Genomic DNA, 21,373 nt, shown 5'->3' on the forward strand with positions numbered 1-21,373 from the left:
CATGCTGCCCACAAATTTGATAAGCATGCCATTTGTATCTTCAACTCATTGTCCACATTATTAAATAGTTGAGTACTAACAACACCAAAGGTTAATACGGATTGATCAACATTATTTCACACCACCTTCAAATTCACCTAACTATATTGTCATCCAGTCTATATTCTATTTGTTCCACAAGGAAGAGCACGAGTATTTTATCAAGTGTTCGATATATTTTTCCATTTCCTTGATATACCAATAGTGGTAAATCCCACTCTAAAGAAAAAAGAAAATGAGGTTGTTTTGGCATTATTTGTTCTGTAATATATGCTGATTTCTAATGATCTAATGCTCACAAAGTGTATATTTAATAATTTGTTAAAGATTTTGTTTACTAGATTTTGGTATTAATTTTGTTGATTTATAACTTTTGCAATACACACCACCCAACTATGGCCTTTTTGGAAAATTAAGATCTTTGCTCATCTACAATCTTTTGGCATCTTACTTGTGTGTGTGTGTGTGTGTGTGTGTGTGTGTGTGTGTGATTCTTCAAGGATTACTAAAACAATTCACTGATCACAAATGCATTTATCCCCAATAATCTGAGATGTAATTCTGCTCCCATATTATTAACTTTTGGGATATTTTTTTTTTTACTTTTTCCTCTCCTTTCTCTTTTTCTCTCTTGTCTATGTGTCTGTGTCTGTATTTGATTCTCTGTCTTTATCTCTCCCTCTCTTTGTCTCTGTCTCTGTCCCACGTTGGGTCTGTCTATATTTCTTTTTCTCGCTTTCCTTGGACATGTGGCTTCATAGGCATAAGGAGGTCCTTCTAAGAAATTTCTTCTACCAATGTAGACTGACACATTCTATATAATTTTCAGTCTTAGGGGGCACTGAGAGATTAAATGACTTTACAGGGTCACCCAGTCAATATGTATCAGGTCTTCCTGACACCAGCTCACTGTCTACTACACATGCTTCCTATGTTCTTAGCTCTTTTTCCAAATCTGTTACTAAGTCTTGTTGACTGTAAAATCTCTTTCATCTTTTCCCTCTTTTTATTCCTAGTACCACCACCCTAGTACAAAACCTCATTCCTACCCACCTGGACTATTATAATGGTATACTAACACTTTTAATAGCCTCTATTCTCTTATCCTTCCAGAATGATCCTTCTTATTCAAAATCCATTTGCATCATCAACAGCCACAAAATCAGTTGCTCTACTAATTCCTAAATAAAGTTCAGGCTCTGTTGCCTCATATTCAAAATTATCCACCATCTGTGACTGCACTCCCTTTTTGTCCTTATCTGGTCATACTATCCTTCATATTGCCAGTCAAACTGGACTCTCCCTTGAATAGGTCATGTGTTTTTCTACTTCCATGTATTTGATCAAGTTCTGATACCTGAAATGGCCTCTACCCTACTCTTTACCTACTTAATCCCTATGTAAATGTCATCTTCTTTCCTGGGGAGAAATTGCCTTTGCCTTCAGACTGCACACATTTTATTTTGTAACTCTCTAAGATCTCCTATTATGTAATATTCTTTACTGTATGTCTTTCTGTCTTATCTACCTAAGAGATCACTAACTCCAAGAAGGGAAGAACCATGTGTAATCTAAACATTGTAGCTATGTCAATGGTCTGCACATAGTAGGTACTTAATGTTTATTGAATTAAAAATGTCTAAGTTTCACAAAAGAATGGTAGTCACTAGTTAAATGTTTTGTTATGAAAATCAGTATTGAGAAAGATACATAAAGGCACATGGTTCCTTCCTGTATGTAGCTTATACCCTCATTTTAGAATTGCAATCTTGTCAATTTAATTAAGACATTCTATACATGTTGTCCAAGAGGTCTTAGGGAAGTTTTAAGCTATGACATTTTTAAGCTACTAAAACTTCACTGGGACTTTTAGGATACCCTATATTTTGTTTTGAAGTATAAGTAATCTCAAAAATCAGTAAAATCTACAAGGTCCCAGTTGCCTGTCATAAATCTACAACAAAGAGGGACAGCTAGGTGTCACAGTGAATAGAGGACTGGCCCTGGAGTCAGGAGGACCTGAGTTCAAATGGGGCCTCAGACACTTGACACTTACTAGCTGTGTGACCTTGGGCAAGTCACTTAACCTCAGTTGCCTCACCAAAAACCAAACGAAACCAAAACAAAACAAAAACATAAATCTACAACAAAGAAACAATAGGTGACACTTTGAGTTTCTAACTTAATATGTATTTAAATTAAGCCTTATGTCCTGTCCCTCAATCACTTGTCCATGGTAATTCCTCTCACATGGCTATTTCTTTTTTTATTTTTTTTTTCTTTTTTGCGGGGCAATGAGGGTTAAGTGACTTGCCCAGGGTCACACAGCTAGTGCCAAATGTCTGAGGCTGGATTTTGAACTCAGGTCCTCAGTGCTTTATCCACTGTGACACCTAGCTGTCCACCACAAGGCTATTTCTAATTTCAAAAACACCCCACACTCATCCTCACCTCAGTGCCATTACACTTGATATTTCCTGACCCCAAATGGGGTTCCCTTTTGTACCTACTCAAATTATACTCATAATACAATAATAATTGTAACAAATCACATTCATATAGCGTAGTGTCTTGGGATTTGCAGAGCACCTTTTCTTTTTCAAACTGAGGTACTATGTACCATGTATTATTATCCCAGTTTTACAATGAGTAAGTGGACCTAGAGATGAAGTGACTTGCCCATGGTCATCCATATATTAAATGTTTGAGGAGGGATTTGAAGTAGGCCTACTTTCTGCTACCTAACAATACATCTTCAAGGCCCAATTGAAGTCTCAATTCCTTCAAAAAGTCTTAATCAACTGCTTCATCCAGCATTGATACCTCTCTCCCCTTGAGACATAAAGTACTTACTCTTTGGCAATGTGTGAAAATAAAACAAAACAGAACAAAATAGCAACAACGATGACAACAAAACTCTTCTCAGTCCAACATCAAAGAAGTGAAAAAGAACAGAGTTGGAGTATGGCAGACTGGTGCCATTTATCATCTGTGTTAACATAGACAAATCAATGAAGATCTCTAGGCCTAAGTTTCCTCAGCTGATCTAAATTTCCTATAAAATGAGGAATTTGACTGGGATTCTAACTCTAAATCGAAAGCTCTGCTCAAGCAACCCATGAACTTCTCTCTAATCTGTAGTGCATGCACACACATCCACATACACTCCTCATCACAAAAATGGTCCTGTTGAATGAAACCACAAACTAAGCACTTGGAAGCGTACCCCCTCATCCTTTAAATTAAGTATGAAGAGAATGCCTCCATCATTCCCAGGCCCCTTCCCATTAATATTTACCTTATCATGCTGCATGTACCTCAACAACAATTGCTTTTAATGCCATATCTAAGACCCCCACCTTAATGTAACTGGGAAAGGAAGATGCTGTGCATCTGACCGGTAACCATGGAAATGTTTCAGAAAAGAGTAGGAGAGGAGAATAGACTCACCCCATCATGAAAGGCTGAAGCATTTGGGAGGCAAGTTGCACTTGGTAACAAACTCATCATCATTCCTGTAACTGCCTCTTGATCTATATTGATCTCCTAAGTCCAACTTAAAATCTCCATTTCTTTATCCTCTATTATGTCTCATGCCCTTTGATCTTGGTACCAGAGAAAAGACCTTGGTTCTTGATTCTGCCTGGATGTTGGTTTTTGCTGGTTTTGATAAGGATTCAGACCCCAGCCCTCTCACCTCACCCTTCCCAAGTGATTGTACTCATTGAAGGCACATTGGTCTTCCGATTTCCTTCCATTTGAAGATAATATAACATTTCACCTTTGACTAGATGGTATTTTTTCTGTGTCTTTATACATTTTTATTTGAGCACCCTTACACTGAATTTTAATGCACTTTCTTCTACCTCTAAGGTCACTGACAGCACATATGATTATGCAAATCACACAAACGTAAACACACACACACATACAGACAGAGTGAGCAATAGAGGAGGAGTAGAATCTTGTTTAATTTGTGCTTATGAATTGAACTCTCTCCCATGCTATGATTTTTTTTTAATTTAGTGAGGCAATTGGGGTTAAGTGACTTGCCCAGGGTCACACAGCTAGTTAAGTATTAAGTGTCTGAGGCCGGATTTGAACTCAGGTACTCCTGACTCCAGGGCTGGTGCTCTATCCACTGCGCCATCTAGCTGCCCCCCATGCTATGATTTAACCATCGTCTTTGTCAATATGTTTTGAATAACTTTGAATTTGAATCATAAATCATTTTCCAACCCTTCCATTGTCATGGTAGGGATGGTTGGGTCCATATTAGCCTCAAAGAAGCAAGGAACTGATGTGAATAACTGTGGGTAGCAAAACTATGGCAAGAGGTTAAGCGTTGGGAGAGAAAGAGGCTCAAGACATTTTTTTTCCTTGGGAATGAGTGAAGTGCCTCTGGTAGCAAGTGATTCATTCCTTGTCCTGCCTGGGCTTGTTTGTTGAAGGCAGGTGCATGTATTACATATATTACTTATGGTTGGCAATTCCAAGATCGTTTGGGTTTATATGATATTGATGTGAAAAAGAAATTGGGATACAACATTTGTCTAAAACACCACACACACCCCAGTCTAGCACAGTTATTGTCGATGATGACATTTAAAACCAGAGAAATCAATATGTAGAAATATTAAAGCATTTAAATACAGAGCTTACTACATTTGCATTACTACATTATCATACTTGGTAGTTTTCAGAATATAGAGCTAAGAAGAAAGAAATCAAAAACCTTCATACTCAACGAGCAGAAGTTCTGACATACAAACAAGGACAGATGGATAAATTAGTATAGCTAAACATCAGTCTCTGACATGCAGTAATAACAATTTTAAAAATCCACAACAGATGAAAAAGTACAGAGTATCTGAAAATGACCCAAATTATGGTCGATAGTTATATAAGGTATCCCACACTATGTTGGGAATGCTCTCTCCCTGATCATCTCTGCCTCCTAATCTCCCTGGCTTCCTTCGAGACTCAGATCAAGGTCCATCTTCTGCAAGCTGCCTTTCCTGGTTCCCTCAGTAGCTAGTGCCTGCACCTCCAAAATTACCTCCCATCTAGGGAATATGTGTCTTATATGCATTTCTTTATTTACCTATTGTTCCCCCAATTTTAACATGACTTCCTTGATGGCAAGGACTGGGCGGTTATGATTTTGTTGTTGTTCTTTTCTTTGTTATTTTTTTACCTTCCTTTATATTCACAGTGCTTAGACAAAGAGACATTCAAAATGTCCAGGTTCTATCCCTTGCATTTAAGGATATTTTAATATTTCTATTTCTTTTCACAAAAACATCCTTACAGGCCACTGTCAGATACAGACTGCTAGCCTGAAGGGAGCAGCATGGTATTTCTTACATTCTTTTTTTTTTTTTTTTTAGTGAGGCAATAGGGGTTAAGTGACTTGCCCAGGGTCACACAGCTAGTAAGTGTTAAGTGTCTGAGGCTGGATTTGAACTCAGGTACTCCTGACTCCAGGGCTGGTGCTCTAACCACTGTACCACCTAGCTGCCCCTCTATTTCTTACATTCTTAAAGAACCTTCTGCCCCTCAGATGAACTGAGCTAGCCTTGGTGAAATCATCACATAAAGAAACTAAAGAATCTAGTTTGATTTTCAATAGGTGCTACTATACATTACCAAAATAGGTTTTATTAATCAATAATTTTGATAGCACAAGTGAAATATTCAGCCGTTTGTGATCAATTTTTAAAATCCTGTTAACTCCACAAATGACTATCTAACAATCTCTTGAAATACATGATCCTTGCTTTTTCAATCTTCAAAATATTATGTCAAATGTGTGGATTTCCCATTCACATCCTGGGCTAAAATAAGCATTTACCCAGTGGTCTATGGAATAACCTGTATTTTAAATAAGTTCTCAAGATAAGGATATGGATGAGGAAGAAAAGTAGCCAGGAGATATTTAACTTATGGTCTGGAAGGTGTCCAGTCTGATTTAGGGAAAGAATCTAATATTATTTCTCAATGTTTCCTTCTGCATGGATCATGGAGGGGGAAATGGTGATGGAGTTAAAAATGGGATGGAACTAAGTCTTGCTAGTTTGATTGCTCCATCTAGCCTACTCTCATGAAAATAAGAGAACTCCTGAGAACTCACAAAGGAGAGCAATTTGTAATAGGTAGCTACAGCATAATGAAGTGGGAAGAACAATGGAAAGACAGAAACCCAGCATGCAGGTGCTCACTTCACCAATTGCTAGTACTCTGGACTTATTCAGTAGGTGACCTTAGGCAAACCATGTAGCATTTCAACTATCAAAGAGTAGTTGAAAGAACTTAATGTAAAGTTCTTGGCAACTTTTAGGTGTTATATGGATGTTAGTTGATTTTATTATGAATGTTGACTAGAAAAATTTGTTTTGCTCTTTTACCTTAGAATTATTGTTTCTGTTTTGGTCTAGAGAGATAATTCAGAACCACAACAATGGAAGAGTGATTTCTAAAGATCCTGGCACAAGAAAGTGATTGACCTTCTTACTTTATCTGGTGTCTCCAATGAGCTTTCACTTACAATATGAAAGAAATCACCCTTTAAAATAAAAGAATGTTATCTCTATATCAAGGGCTCCTCTTTTCACTTTCAATCTTCCTTCCCCTTCCCCAAATAAATGAAAGTTACTGGAAGCATGCTTGGTGACCACATGGAAAAGCAAGGAAGCAATCACCAGCACTACCCCAAAGTAAGGTGATCCAAAGCCCAAACTGCCAAAAGTATTAGTTGCCATGAATCCTCTTAGCCTGATGATTTAGGAAAACTGATTTCTCTTTGAGGGAGAGAAACCCTTCTCTGTCTTCCCTACTACTCCCTCTCTTTAAAAAAAATCTGGGGCAGCTAGGTGGCACAGTGGATAGAGCGCCAGCCCTGGAGTCATGAGGATGTGAGTTCAAATCTGGCCTCAGACACTTAACACTTACTAGCTGTGTGACCCTGGGCAAGTCACTTCACTCCAATTGCTTCACAAAAAAATCAAAAACCAAAAACAACAAAAATAAATCTATGATTCTAAAACAGATTAAGTAATATGCTTCTTCCATTCCCTTTTCCAAGAATTGTGGGGAAGGGGTAAGGGGGGAAGTGTGTGAGTGTGTGTGTGTGTGTGTGTGTGTGTGTGTGTGTGTGTGTGTGTGTGGTGGCAGCATGGGGGTGGTGGTTGTTGGTGTGTTTAAATGTTACATACTCACATATGGGTATTCACCTAAAGATCTAGAAAGACAGTTGGAGGAGAGCTTGAAGATAATCTCAGGATAAGAGCATTTGGTCTACTTTTCTTTTCATTTCATTCTATGTACAATACACATATATGATTGCAGAAAACATTCTGAATCTAGAAATGAATCAAGTAGTAAAATGTGAGAGTAGACACCATTAATAGGTAGGTGTTCTGAGCTAACTAGCTCAGAGAATGGATTTAATATTTTCAGCAATATTCCATTTTATCACCCAGATTGATTTCAGACCCAACCAATTTCAAGTCTCTAATTAGAACTGTTTAAGTCAGTTATGTGGAGTTTCTAGTAAGGGAGCAGCCTGTGTGTTTTGTAGGCCAAGTGCTCTCTGGTGGCCACCAGGTATACTGCAACCCCTTAGAAAAGAGTTCTCTTGTATGTACCAAAGACTTACTGATAGGGTTGGGCTGATGATAAGAGCATCACCTGGTGAGCTGTTCAGAAATTACACTCCCTCATTGGATAATAAATATCAAAACATACTCTCTTTTGTAGGCTTAAAAAAGACAACACTCAAATGATACAACCAAAGGGGCCTCATGTGGGATCCAGTATCATGTATTATTAATATCTAAACTTCCAGTAAAAATTATCCCTACATGGAAAACATGAAAAACTTCATTCTGTGAGAAATTATTTTTATAATTAATGTCTTGGAGATATAATCCTTATCCCCCCATTCCAAATTCCTTCTTGATAAAATAAAATCAACTCTTCTTGGCCCTGATCATGGTGATAAACTTTTAGGAACCTTGTTAAGAATGACCTTTCTAAATTCTTGTTAGAGCAAAAAGAAATTGTTCTAGGTTGGCGGTGGTCTTTGTTCAGTTCTTCATTTTAATATAGCCTACCTCCAAATTAACCAATGAGAAGTAATTAGGCATTCCTCAGGAACATCTCCTCTTCGAAGGACTTATAATCTGTGGCCCCATTGCCATTAGGGGTCGTTGGTCTGAGGAAGCCTGACTATAGACCTCTTTTTATTGATAAACTTCCAGCCATATTAATAAAATGATTAAATTACCCAGATACTATGTCTCTCATATATTTAATTGCCACAGTCCTATAATTTTTAAACCACATACACACATACATATATATATACATATAAATATTCACATTATTAATATATCCATATGAAAAAAAATTCATGGGGCAGCTAGGTGGCACAGTAGATAGAGCACCAGCCCTGGATTCAGGAGGATCTGAGTTCAAATCCGGCCTAAGACACTTAACATTTACTAGCTGTGTGACCCCAGGGCAAGTCACTTAACCCCAATTGCCTCAGCAAAAAAAAAAAAAATTGCATTCTCTGCTTATCATGAAGAGGAAAAAACTTAATGGATTCAGATAAAGTAAGTGAGAAATTAAGTGATTTAACTAAGTACCACAGGTAGTATCAAAGTAGTAACTACAATTCAACTCATCTGGAATATCAGCTAAGGATATTTCTATCACATTTTATGCTGGCATATAGTCTCCTTTGTCATGATGAATCCTTAAATGGGCTTGATTTGGTCTAGAGGACAAAACTAGGAACAATGGGTGGTGCTACAAAGAGATCAATTTATTGCAATATAAGGAAAACTTCCTAATTAGTAGAAATATCCAGAGATTCTGTGATAATATCATGAAGAGGGACAGATTGAGCAATGGGCCTGGCAAAGGGTTGCATTAAAGAGAGAAAGAGTTCAAATAAAGAAGGGGAAAAGCTGGGTTGACTTGCACCATTATACACTTTACATACCAAGCATAGCTGGCTACTTTTATTCTACTCAATGTTTCTCAGACCAGGCAAAAGTATATTCAACTGGTTGAAGTGTCTTATCTTCCAAGTATGGTATGTTAAACATGTTAATTTGTTAACCATCATCCACCCTCTCCCACTTATTTAATTAATAAATAAATTTAAATAATGAATACAATTATAATAATATTATATAGTATAACATAATATAATATATAACTATATTGTAATAATTAATTTAATAAAATTTATAATGGAACTTACCAATGCTTTCTGATGTCATAGAACAAAGCAAAATCCTTAGTAGTCTGAGGTAGATAAAAATTATATTTTGATTTTTCATTAAACATTACTTTTCTAATGCCTGATTTCTTTCCACTCACACCAACCTTCTTTGAAACCTTAGTCCTAAGGGACTTTTATTATCTATAAATCAGCCATTTTGGTTAGTAAAGAGTTCACCAAAGCTGGAAATCTTGAAGAAAAGATTAGATGACCACTTCTCAGGGACCAAATATGGGCTAAAGTAGATGACATCTCACATTCCAACTCTGAAATTCTGTGATTTGGTTCAATGATTACCTAAAACAATAAAAGAAGAGATAGAACCCATCCATTTATTTTCTCACATTTGGAAGATCTCTCTCTCTCTGTCTGTCTCTCTCTGTCTCTCCCTCTCTCTCTGTCTCTCCCTCTCTCTCTGTCTCTGTCTCTCCCTCTGTCTCTGTCTCTCTGTCTCTGTCTCTGTCTCTGTCTCTCTGTCTCTGTCTCTGTCTCTGTCTGTCTGTCTGTCTCTCTCTCTCTCTCACACACACACACACACACACACACACACCCCACAAGAACATTCAAACAAAACTTAACTTGGAAGACAGTTTCCTAAAAAAGTGGATGATGAGACCAGGAATATCATGGACCACCCCTTTACTTTATCACATTCTACCTGGTATTTTATTTATTTCCATGCATATCATATCCTCCCCAATCAGATTATTAGTGCCTCAAAGAAAGGAGTTATGTCCTTTAAAAAAAAAAAAACATTGCCAACTCCTTTGTTGTGGTTTATACATGGAAGTCATTTAATAAATATTTTAATTGATTTAATTTGAACTGAATTATAGAATATGGAATAATAGATTTCAAAGGAATCTCAAAAGTACAAACCTTAGGTGAAATGGCAGTTCTCTCTTGATTATTCTTGACAAGTATGGTATCTATCCTTCATTAGGAGATCTCTAGTAACGGGGAACTCACTACCTATCCGGGCAGTATATTCCATTTTGGAAATTAGCATAAAGTTGTTAACATAGCCTATTAAAGCTCACAAAGACTCTTAGAAATCATCTCATTCAATGCCCTCATTCCCAAATGTGGAAGCTAAGGCTTATCATTGTCTGGATTTCAAATCTATTTGACTCTACAAGTCTGATAGGATGGCAACTTTAGATTCAGGACTAACTTATTCAGATGCATGAAGTCAAATAAATTGTCTAGAGAGACATAAAAGCAATACTCCCCCACTGGAGAATTAACTAGAGTTAATTTTAGTCTTCTTAATGCCAATATCTATTGTGGAAAATGAAAAAAAAAACTTGAGAGCCTCACTTTACTCATTTTGTTTGCTCTTTTCAAAATATGCTCAGGCTAGTTGGAGCATTTGTTACTTAATTCGACTTATGTTTCTTGGGCTGCATGGGGGGCAGTGATGATTTTGGCTTCCCTAGGTACAAATCAACATCTTAGAGGATCTCAAGTTCTCTTAAGAAATCTAACACATTTGAGACTTCTGCCTTCATTTGCAGTTAATTTGTCACCTGCTTGAAAGGTTCTAATTACAGAAATTCTCTAAAGGACTGAAGTTGAGCTTTTGAAGAACTTTGATCACTTAAGAGTTTCTTAAAATTGCTTTTTTTAAACCAAGAAGAGTACAGAAAAATGTAAGGAGATAATAATGTATTGTACATAATGTACTGTCCATAATTCTCGAGCACCTGAAGAAGAAGGAATTGAATCCATATTATTGGGCAGATTTTTGTGTGCTGGCCCTAAAGTGGTCCCTTTTCTTAGAGAATAATGCTTTCTTTAGCATCAGGGAGCCATCTATACCACATCACCTAATTTGACTGGAAGGCATGGCTGACCTCATCCAATCATGAATAAAATATACCATCAAGAAGACGAGTACTACAAAATTTGTACCTAACTTGTGACCCATTATTCGAGCTGTAAGCCTCACATAGACACCAAGATCATTCAGTCAATCAACAAGCATTTACTAACCATACACTATGTAACAGGCCCAGAGGATTCAAAGACAAAAATGAAACCATCCCTGCTCTCAAGGAGCTTATCTTTTATCAACACGGACAATTATGCATATATAAGTATTTGTAAAATATATTCACAATAAATACAAAGTATTTGGATGAGAGAGCATTAGTAGCTGGTTGGTTCAAGAGAAGCCATATGTAGTAAGTTGTGTTTGGAGGAAATTAAGGGATTTATTTATCCTTAATTTTTAGTTTTAATATAATTATTATCATATTTTGTTTTTCTATTTACTTCATTTCATAACTATCCCTCCCATCACAACCTACCCAGTAAGCCATGCCTTCAATCAAGACAGATAGACATACACACAGACAGAGAGATGGAAAGATGGATGGACAGAGAGAGATGTGAGACACAGAGCGAGAGACAGCAACAGACAGATACAAAGAGACAGAGACAGAGAGACAGAGAAAGACAGGGAGACAGAGAGAGAAAAGAAAGGAGGCAGTTCTGGAAAACTAACCAATTTATCAACTGATTCTGACAGTATATGCTATATTCTACATCCACCTTTACGGCAGCCTTTGTCTACCTCAGGATCCTATATCATTGTTCCAGGCTTACACCATTATCCTTGATCCACCAAGAGGGAAAGAATTTAAGTTTGATAGAGAATTGTACTCTGACCTCCTCCTGTCAAACTGTACAGTCCCTATGACTCAGGATTGATGAAGGGCAAGGCCTAGCTTTGCTCCTCCAAAATGTGGTTTTATGTCTTTCTTGTCTTTGCTTCCAGATCTGAAGCTCCCAGACTGAACAGAAACTCCTCCATTGCCTCCACCTCAACAGGTGAATTTGTGCATCTCCCAGTTGGCCCAGAAACCCTGAACCATTCCAAGGCTCCTGTTGCGCTCAGCATCCATTTCCTCCATCCAACCACCATGATAGTTACCTCTGTCCACTACTCCTATTTCCCCTTCCTCAGGGAAGCATTACAGTTCTAATAGTGTCACAGGCCATGGCCAGACCATAGTGATTCAGAATCAGTTAATACTTTTCCAGCTGTCTAAGTAGTCTTTTTAGTCAGGCCAACAGCTCCCCCAGGCTGAGAAGGAATCCTACTAGGTAATTGTGAACATCTCTAAAACTGCAGAATTGTCCTTCTTATCCTGAGAACTTCAGTCCTTACTCGTGGCCCATGTTTTGGGGTAGTAGGAGTCTACCATCAGCTGGCAGCAGCAGGCCAAAGCACCATTTCTGGCTATATCTGGCTCTATCAAGGGTGAGCAAAGGGACCAATCTGTTCTACTTTTGAAGTCTATATTGCAATGAGATGTTGTGCTAAGGACAAAAATGTCATGCTGTATGCACAGGTCCTTGGTTTCATTTTATTCAACAATAAATGAACAAAAGAAAAATAAATGTTCAGAACATGACAGAAATTGAGCAATTTTGTTGCTACCTTATTTTGTGTACAAATGTATATTATAAATGTATAATTATATTTGTTTTTATTATATATACATAACAACAAAGTAATAAAATATATTTAGCTTTATTAAAAATAAAAACTAGGGGCAGCTAGCTGGCACAGTGGATAGAGCACTGGCCCTGGAATCAGGAGAACCTGAGTTCAAATCCGGCCTCAGACACTTGACCCTTATTAGCTGTGTGACCCTGGGCAAGTCACTTAACCCCAATTGCCTCACCAAAAAAAAACAAAAAACAAAAAACCCCCACTAAACTATGTAAGGTTTACAAATTTTTATACAATTTCTTGAATATTGAATATTCTTTGTATGCTGAAATGTGGTTTTGACTATTTTAAAGAAAATTTTCAATGCATATACTGCCATAAAGGTATACATATTTCTCAGTCAGTGGTCAGTCCTAAGGGTGAGATGGAGTGGATTTCGCCTCTTGTCACCCAAAACACACAAAAACACGAACACTCACTCACTCACTGGAATTGGGGAAAGGGGGAAAGGGGGTTGTTTAAATTTCCCAGTAGGTATGTCTTCCAGACCTTTTTAGTCACACCCTGATTCAAAGCATGTATAGTCACTCACTTTCTGAAGCAGAAAAATCTGACTGCCCCATCTCTACCTTTTTTGTGCTTTGCATCTGCAATACTATCTGTGCTTCCTAGCTCTTGAGCTGTGAGCTTTGGAGCTTCTTGGTGTCTCAGTTGGCTAGAATGGAGCAGCCTTGCCTGTGGTTGATTCCTTGGGGTTGTCTTACAGTTATCATGTCCACCATATATACTCTTCCTGAATAGGTTTCATAGCATCCCTTATCTCCCCTACTCATAATGGGGTCTCATAGAGCAAAGCTTCTCACAAAGTTCAGACATATGAGAGGGATGCCAAAGTTCACCAGGATTTTTCCCTTTGTGATACACAAACATCTCTTACCAGGGATTGCATTGACAGATAAAGCCAAAGGTCTTCCCATGATTTTCCAGTGAGTTTTACATGACTTGCTTTTCTGGGTCATAATTTGCCCATTCTGATACATTCCAACCCTCCCTTGTATTGTTCTCAAGTCCTCCATTTTACAATAACTTTGTAAAAGGCGGCAACAATGATGCTATTGTTTTGGCTTTATGACAGACAGTAAGTGGAACCATTAGGAGTAGGGTGCCAATAATTATTCAAATCCATAGGATGGTCATTCCTGAGTCACCCCCACCCTGAAGCTGTTTCCCTTCTTCTTTAATCTCTTTGACACATCTTATATTCTGGTTTTCCATGCTAGAGATTCTCACTTTCCATTAATTCTAGTAGTTTACTAGGTTTCCACAAGAGTCCTTCAATTGTTGGGTGAAATTTGTTAAGCCTGGGGGTGCTGTCAGGCATCCAATTCACCCCATTCATCTTATACCTTAGATATCAATTACTGATGGGTAGAGCATCCCCTCTCTAGAAGGAATTGCCTTGATAACCAGAAAATAACTGTGATAACTCTCTATGATACTATTGTGGGAAGTCACCTATTTGTGCAGTCAGGGTAGGTGACTCCATGTTAAAACCATGTTTTTAACTTTGAATGCACAGCAGGTAGCCTGCATAAGATGATAGTGGCACATGCTCACTAATTCCATCTCCCCATGATACTGTAACGAGGGAGGAGCTGAAGCAACCCTAATCCCATTTCCTCATAAATGACATGGCCCAATCAAGTACTGAGACAACACTAACCCCATCTCTTCATTTGAAACATGGACTAATCAAAATTGTCTTTCTGTTATATGGAAATTGCTTACTCTAGTCTATAAAAAGCAGTACAGAGATTGAATCAAGGGCAGCCAACCCAATATGTTTCTGCTCAGTTTAATCCTTTTAACTTTCTGAGTTGGCTTCTCTTTTCAGGGTGAAGTCCCAAACAAGAATTTCTTTTAACGATCTATCCTAGTTTATGCCTGGATGAATATTGTCAAATTGTTCCTTAGGCAGTCATAGATTGTGATTAGTAATAATGATAAGAATCCTCTCAGTTAATTAATCAACAAACACTTAACTGCCCACTCTGTACCAGGCACTGTGCTAAGCACTGGGATTACAGAAAGAGGCAAAAGGCAGTCCCTGCCCTCAAGGAGTTTACAATGTAATGTGTGTGCAAAGAACTTTATATAAATCAATATACATTCAAACCTTAAAACAACTTTGTGAGGAAATCATTATTGGCCCCATTTTACAGATGGGGAAACTGGAGATGAGATAGGTTTAGTGCCTTGTTTAAGGTCACACAGCTAGTGTCTGAGGCTGGATTTGAACCTGACCTCAAATCCAGGGCACGAATGGTCAAGCAAGCCCAAGAGTCTTGGGAACAGTATTCCCCTCCAACCTCCAGATCATTGACTTTGTTTCTAACATGATTCCTTCAGCCATCATCAGAAAGCATGGTAGAGTTTTGACCTGGCAACTGCTTCTAAAGGTAGATGCTATAGCCCTGCTTCCTCAGCAACCACAGTTATTGATGAAAAATAAAGTTCTCACCACCAAAATCCTTGATAGTGCCAAATGGTTCAACATCCGAAACTGATAGGGTTTAAAAATGGAAATTCCAATAAAGAAAATGCATTACCATCAGCCTTGCTACTGTACCGGAAGGACTAAAGGGGCCTTTCTTTCTATCTGACTTCTAACTAAAACCTACACTTTTATGTTGTTTCCACCATTATAATGTGTGCTCTTTGAATTCAAGGACATCATTTTTCCAATTTTATCCTCAGTAATTACTTCAGTACTTTGTACATAATACATTCTTTTTTGTTTGGTTTTTTTTGTTTTTGTTTTTACAGGGCAATGAGGGTTAAGTAACTTGCCCAGGGTCACACAGCTAGTAAGTGTCAAGTGTCTAAGGCCAAATTTGAACTCACGTCCTCCTGAATCCAGGGCCAGTGCTTTATCCACTGCTCCACCTAGCTGCCCCAGTAAGTCAGTAAGTTCTTAATAATTTTTTTCTCATTCATTTATTACTGAAACATCCAATTGCTGGTTCAATGTCTTGAACTAGGCATCACCTTTGTTCTTTGAGGATCACCTAAGAATAAAGAAATAGATATTCCAGGTGGGTTCCCAATGGCCATCCCAGCAGGTTTGGCAAGAGAAGGGTTGTCCTATTGACCCATAACTCTGAATTAATGGTGTTGCCACCTAACCAATGAAGATTATGACAGATCAGGAATCTCTTGCATACGCGCGCGCGCACACACACACACACACACACACACACACACACACACACACACACATTCCCTCCTTTCAAACTCTATTCCCATTCCTAAACTGTTCCTATGTCATTTTGCAGAACTATTAAGGCCTCCTCTCATAGATTTCCTTAAATAATATCAGGAGTCTAGTACAGTACATTGTATAGGTGAACATGGGACCTTGAAGGTTATGACAATAGAGTATAAGCTCTGGCAAATCTCAGCAAACCTTTAGGTATGGGTCTGGTGAGGATGGCATTGTTGCCATCCAAACAACTGTCTAATTCAGTTTGGAGGAGCTTGTTTCCAAAAGTTTGACTATACATCAAGTACTTTTTTAAAAATGGCCAGAAAATCTACTTAGGGAAGAGTTCTTGAACTTTTCTTGTACCAGAAATCCCTTTGGCACACTGGTGAAGCCTAAGGACCCTTAGTGAAAATAAAGTTGTATTTTCTGAAATTTATCTATAGACTTTATGGGAGGCACAGATCCCAGACAAAGAATCCATCTACAAAGGCATGGAGGAGTTGGGACCTACATTGCTAGTGAGAATGCCTCTATGCATGAAATCATCACTCCATGGATTGATCATGTGGTTATTCTATATTGGCAGAAGTTACATTGCATAGGGTAACTTTTTTTTTAATCAAATAGTAAAATAGAATAAAACTTCATATTTTTAATTTAAAAGGGAAAATGTTAATTTGGGACTTTGATCTCCACAAAGTATTTTTTTCTTATTGGCTAGTTGTTAAATTAATAACTAGCAGGTACTCTAGAAACACATTTAAAAAAATTTTTTTTGATCCTTGAAATGGTGGCATCTAATGTGTCAGAGTAGCTGAGTAACTGCAACTTGATTAAAGAAGATAAATATCCTACAGCATTTATTTTAGATTTTTTAAGAATATGTCATTTATTTTTGTGAAGTAAAATAACAATTTTAATAATTTTATTCTAATTGACCATGCTACTTCCTGAATCCTACATGTGTTATTCTATAGCTACTACTGGTTATAAAAGGTCTTTGTCTAGAAATCCTTTCTTATAATGATCAGACCTAGAAATACTCTAGCAGTGTTCTCAGGCTGTGAAAAGAAAAATAAGATGGGTGTTGGGTTGCAATTGACTTACTTGTGGACAAAATATTATTGAAAATAATATTCTCATTCCTTCTAATACTGGACTAATTTGACCAGTAACATTCCCCTAAATTTTCATAGTATCATCCCTTGCTACTCTGCATTTATGAACTGTTCTCCTAGTTTAAAATTTTGTTACTCCACATGGTCCAATGCTTCTGAAGCTACTGGGATATCTCCTCTCTCAAGGACGTGCACTGGAGAAGTTGATTCTTCCCAACCCTCCAATCAGAGCGGGAGCAAGCAATTGATGGAGTTGACAAGGAACTGAGTATCAAAAACTGAGTCAACCGGCATAGTCGATGAAATCTCAGGTTATTGGCTTATCTTTGGAACATATGTTCTGTGGAGTACAACCAGTATAGTCACTATGGAACCTGTGAGAGCAATAAAGAGGCCCTGGAGTCACCTCTCTCACAGGATTAATTATTAAGGACCACGTGCTTTCTAAATGTAAGTTATTTGGCCTGGGCCCTCTTCCCAGGGGAAAAAAAAACTTAAAAACTGTATTTATTTTATATGTGCTTATTTATGTATATGTTTTCTCTTCCTAATCAAATGTAAGCTTCTTAAGGTCAGGGACTATTATATTTTTGTCTTTGTGTTCCCAGTACCTTGAAAAGTATACACAGGTGCCTAAAAAATGCTTGTTGATTTGATTTGCAAATGAGAAGGTGGAGGCCCATATAATAATAATAATAATGAGGAGGAGGAGGAGGAGGAGGAGGAGGAGAAGTTAATAGCAGATTTAGTTTTGCAAAGTACTTTACAATGTTAATTAGTTGTATAATAGCAACAACCAGGGGAGGAGCTAGTACTATTTTATAGATAAGGAAACTGAGGCAGACAGATATCAAGTGACTTGACCAGAGTCACACAGCTAGTAAATGTCTGAGGCTGGATTTGAACTCTGGTCTTACTGTCTCCAAGTCCAGCACTCTATAAACTGTGCCACTTAGCTGCCTAACCTAGCACAATTAATGGGCAGTGTTGGGATTCAAACCCAAGTGTTCTGACTCTCAGTCCATTTCCATTTTCACTGTACCATGTTGATCTCCAGCATGATGCTGTGAGGAAAGTGCTTTGTAGAGCTTTAAAGTTCTATAGCAACATAACTACAATTATTCTTTAAGGATCATTAACATCCACAAATGTCCCTTCAAGGTAGCCAGTAATATATACAAATAAAATGTGGCATTAGTGAGGATTTTAACCCCATTATGGAAATGATTCCACTTTGGACCCTGAGCCTCTTTGCTCTTAAATCATTTGCACACTGCTGAATGATAGATGTACTAGGATCCAGAGGATTGCTAGCTACAACATCTTCTGCTACCCCTGCCTTTACAACCTTGTATACTTTTACTAGTAAGCATGGCTGAGTACGACACAAATCTGACATAACTTAGCTTTTTTTTTCATTGTTTCTGTTAAAAATCCTTCTTCAGGTCTTTCAATTTCAGAGCATTTTCTCCAATAAGTCTCTGTCCTTCTCTCCTCTCCTCTTCCTCCCTTCCCCCCATCTCTGTCACATTTTGGAAGGTAAATGGAATTTTCCTAGAATCACAGGGCTGGAAGAGAGCTCCTTATCTCATCCTGCCCATCTCTCTTCCCCTAGGCTTAAAACACACTTAAAACACCCTAGACAGTTGGGCAGCTGCCCTAGTTTTAAAGACTTCTAGGGAAAGAAATTGTGTAACATCCCTGTGTGGGAGTAATAAAGCGATCCCTTTTTATTTCTTGCTGTTTTTATTCTCAGTCTTCTGTTGACCCGGGACTAAAACTTCAATTTCAATTTATTCAAGAAGAGCAATATTGTTCAAAAAGAAGCAATTACTGTGGTAGAAAACATAACCTGTGGCTCCGGTGGCTGGGTGATTGAGGCAGTAAAGTGTGATTTGGCTGTAACTGGCAGCCATTAGTGGCCTGGCCGAGGCTTCTCATGGACCTCAATTTCCCTTTGTTCCCTTCCTCTGGCCCAGTGTCTTTTCTTACTTGCTATTATACATTGTGAATTCAGGACACTTAGGTCAGTGATGGAGAAAACAGAGAAGAGCAGGGAAAAAACAAACAAAACCCCAACAACCTTCTCTCGTACAACTCAAGGGTGTTAGTAATATGATTTTTCAGGTTAAAAAAAAAAATTGCCTAAAAAGAGTCAGCAGAGACCCACTTCATTCAAGAGACATTTTTTAAGAGGTTACTATGTTCAGAGCTCATAGCATACATATATATCAATCCACAAGCCCCTATTAAACACCTAATTTTTGCCAGGCACTTTGATAAGGGGTGTAAATACAAAGAAATGAAAAAAACATCATTTCTGTTCTCGGGGATCTTACAGTCTAATAGGAGAGAACATCATGTATGCATGTAAGTATGTATATCCACACATTCATATATATGAATGCATGCATATATGAATATGCACATGTGTATGCATGGGTATATATGCACATGTGTGAATATGCATATGTACACGTACATATTTACGCACATACACATATATACATATATTTTCTATGTAGGCATACACAAGATACATGAAGAGTAGATGGAAAACAATTTTAGATGGGAAGACTCTTGCAAAAAACCAAGAGACTGGAGCTTGTTGAGCAGTGGAATAACATGGTCAGGCCTGACTGTAGGAAGACTGCTTTGGGGAAATCAAGTGGTATGTAATAGAGAACCATAGTTTCATATACAACATCCTTTTTATAATCTAATTTGTAATGGGCAGCTAGGTGGCACAATGGATAGAGCTCTGGGCTTGGAATCAAGAAGATTCATCTTCTTTAGTTCAAATTGGCCTCAGACAATTAATAGCTGTGTGACCCTGGGCAAGGTCACTTAATCCTGTTTCCCTTAGTTCCTCATCTGTAAAAGTGTGCTGGAAAAAGAAATGACAAACCACTGCAGTATCAAGAAAACCCCACCAAATGGATCATTTCAGTTGTGTCTGACTCGTCATGATTCTCATTTTGATTCCAAGCCCAGAGTTCTAATCCATTGTGCCACCTAGTTGTCCATTTCTAAAGGTATACCAGTGGCTGAGACATTTTTTTACCCTATTACTATAATAGAAAAAAATTAGTTAAAAGAAGGCACAAGAAATAATAATCTAATAGGATTTTGTAAAGTGTCATACCCAGGTTCATGAAGAATAGAGGGACATTCACATCTGTTTATATGTTTTTAATTTAATTTTAAATTCTGAATTTAAACATCCAGTAAAAGGAGCATTTCTATAAAGTTTCACAATGATTCTCATAGAAATTGTTAGGAGAAACGCCAATAAATGTCACTATATTTCTAACAGTTTGGATGCCAATTGCAAACAATAAGTAAGTATTAGTGGCAGGATTCAGACTCGGGAAGCAGTCTTTTTTTTCCCCCTGTGTCTCACATAGGCAGAAGTACAGTTGCCCATTCATGGACTTTACCCAAAAGCTGATCATCATAAATGTTTTAATCTGTTCAGTTTTTTCAAACTTAAATGGTTTGCTGCTTCTTAAGCAGCCTGTTGGCTCCCCAATTTTTGATGGGCTAACTATATTGGTGCTAAATTTAGTGTATACAGTAGAGTGAGCTAGCTCCTTGCAGTCAGAACTCCCAAACTCAAGATATCCACCAGCCTCTACTTCCTGGTAACAGGGGAATTCCAGGTGTGCATCATATTCCTCACTTCCTTTTTCGTCCCAAATTTTGTTCATGATACCAAACTTCAAGGTAAAGTAGAGTAAGCAGCATCTAGTCAGAAAGCATTTTCACCTCATATAAACCAAAAGGATAGTATGGAAAAGACGTTAATGGTCATCAGGTACAAACCCCTATCCAAATCACGAATGCTATCTCAAAGATTCCTGAAAAATGATCATTTGGCTTCTGCTTAAAGACCCTCAGTGATGAAGAATCACTCAGGAATATCCTTTGCATTTTTTGAATACACATTTTATTTTGGAGAACACAGCTTTCTATTTTATTAAAACCTGTCACTGTAACTTCACCCCGTTGGTCCCACTTTTTCTTCTAGAGTCCAAGCTGAAAAAATATAATCCCCTTTTTCATATGATAATCTTCCATGTGTTTAGGTTGGCCTGAAGAAAATTATTAAGAGTCTACTATATGGGTGCAGCTAGGTGGTACACTAGCTCTGGATTCAGGAGGACTGAGTTCAAATCTGGCCTCAGACACTT

General features: G+C 37.8%; 1 long non-coding RNA gene across 1 annotated transcript in view; it reads left to right on the plus strand.

Moving 5' to 3' along the window:
- LOC122736404 overlaps window positions 1-6,605 on the plus strand; it is a 38,470-nt gene extending 31,865 nt beyond the window's left edge. Inside the window, exon 4 of the long non-coding RNA XR_006354195.1 lies at window positions 6,477-6,605. This is a non-coding gene — a long non-coding RNA (uncharacterized LOC122736404). The remainder of the gene's footprint in view (window positions 1-6,476) is intronic.
- The last annotated feature ends 14,768 nt before the right edge of the window (window positions 6,606-21,373 follow it).

The sequence above is a fragment of the Dromiciops gliroides genome, chromosome 1 (genome assembly GCF_019393635.1).
Source record: "Dromiciops gliroides isolate mDroGli1 chromosome 1, mDroGli1.pri, whole genome shotgun sequence".
Classification (NCBI taxonomy): Eukaryota; Metazoa; Chordata; class Mammalia; order Microbiotheria; family Microbiotheriidae; genus Dromiciops; species Dromiciops gliroides.